This window comes from Limulus polyphemus, unplaced genomic scaffold (genome assembly GCF_000517525.1).
Source record: "Limulus polyphemus unplaced genomic scaffold, Limulus_polyphemus-2.1.2 Scaffold2295, whole genome shotgun sequence".
Taxonomy (NCBI): Eukaryota; Metazoa; Arthropoda; class Merostomata; order Xiphosura; family Limulidae; genus Limulus; species Limulus polyphemus.
This window is the reverse complement of record NW_013667905.1, coordinates 156,672-158,568: the sequence shown is the minus strand read 5'-3', so window position 1 is coordinate 158,568 and position 1,897 is coordinate 156,672. Positions and strand designations below refer to the sequence as shown.

The 1,897-nt window shown below is 27.8% G+C and overlaps 1 protein-coding gene across 1 annotated transcript in view; it reads left to right on the top strand.

Annotated features, from left to right (window-relative positions):
- The window catches only part of LOC106466541 (mitochondrial fission 1 protein-like), a 28,642-nt gene extending 27,758 nt beyond the window's left edge, over positions 1-884 (top strand). Inside the window, exon 6 of the mRNA XM_013926833.2 lies at positions 198-884. The gene's annotated coding sequence lies outside the window, so the exon portion shown is untranslated. The remainder of the gene's footprint in view (positions 1-197) is intronic.
- The last annotated feature ends 1,013 nt before the right edge of the window (positions 885-1,897 follow it).

Below are 1,897 nucleotides of genomic sequence, written 5' to 3'. Positions count from 1 at the left end.
TTAGAATTATTTCATCTTGAAATCCCCAGCAGCCGTTGGTTGAGTCTTGATTTTACTGGGTGATTTTTATTTATATGAAGCTGTACAATGCATTGCTTCAGACAGCATTCAAATAGTTAGCTGTTAGCATACGTTTTTGCTTTTTGTTATGTCATATATTTAAAATAATTGTATTTTTTTTGTCTTTCCAATTTCAGGTGTGTGTTTATACTGACAAGCTGTTGGTTACCTGCAAGACACTGATTCAATGCATTCCTAAATGAAACAAAATCTTCAAATCACAATCACTAGTGTTTGTTTTTTTTCTGTTGTTTTAGTGTTCTTAATTTTTTTTATTTATTCTTGATTATTTTGCATAATGGATAAAAAGTGTTAATGAAAGTAATTGTATTGATTTTTGGATCTTCAGATCATATAATCTTGCAGAGTAATGCTGTAACTATTGTATTTTCACACTTCTCATAATTCATTGTTATCCAAAGGTAACAAGAAACATGATTAGAAATAATAAAAGTGTTACCAATACCTTTAGTGATATTTATGTTGTATTTATACTTGTAACGAATTATGAAAGTGATATTTAACAATAAAAATTAAAAGCGTATAAAAGCTTTTTTTATTTGTCATTGAAATATAAGTTGTAATAAAGTATTTTAGCTGATGTTACAATTACATAAATGTGCCATGCAAAAGCAAGCCACATTAACCATTTTGTTTGAGTAAGTAGTAAAGCAGAAGGTATCACTGTTTTGGTCATAGAATGAAATTTTGTAACTATAAAAATAAATGAAATAAATACTTTTAAACACAGTCTACATGGATAATTCTTGCAGTTGTATTTTTCAGAAATTGCATGAAATATATTGATGCCTTTATCTAAAATATTATGATTGAAAATGTGTTGTTGTTTTGTTTTTAAATTGTTGATTTAAGATTTATTTATTTGCCATAAGACAGACCTAACATTACATCTTCAAATGCTTTGGAAGAAAGTTATGTTCTGGGAAACACGCATTTCCCATCTATATGATGAGAATTTAAGGGTGCAATAATCATTACCCTGCCTGCTATTTAATAATTTTTGTGTATATTTTATATTACTTTAATGCAAGGTTTCATGTAAAACTTCAAATACATGACATAAAAAAAACATTATCTATTGGTTAAAGTAAGGTTTGGTTACATAATAAGCTATTGTTTGTTTTTTATTCTGTTTTTCTTATTTTTTATGTAAGGTTGTTATTCTATTTGTATAGATATTTGAACTGCATGATTGAATCATACTCAAAATAAACATTTATAAGGTTCTAAAGTCAAAGAAGACCTAGTGGTTAGGGCTCTTGACACCAGACTTTGGGTCATAGATATGAATCCCAGTGTTGAACATGCTCATCTTACACTGCTAAATTAGGGATGGCTAGTGCAGATAGCCCTCGTGTAGCTTTGCGCGAAATTCAAAAACAAACAAACAAACATTAAAAATGGCGATATTCAAAATTTGGGCAATTCTCAAAATAATTTTTAAATCGGAATAAAAGATATTAGTTATGTAAGTTTATTCAAGTCAGTTTGGGAAATAAAAATATTCTTAATTAGTCTATTAATGTTTTTGACCTCTTTTGTTCTTGATCATTATTAAATATTGTGTTATTTCACTAACTATTTACCATTTCCATAATGAGAATGTCATTATTACTGACCCAGCTATCAGTACAAGTTAATTTGGTTACTGGAAAATGAAATATTTGAGAGAACAATTGTTATTAGTAACCACTTAGTCCTTGGAATGTATTAAAGTGTGATTGATCAATTATTGAAACTCAAGTCTTTGCCCATATTTTCAGTTGTGCACTTAATTCAAAAAACATATGAATGTGATTCATGTAAAGTAAAATAA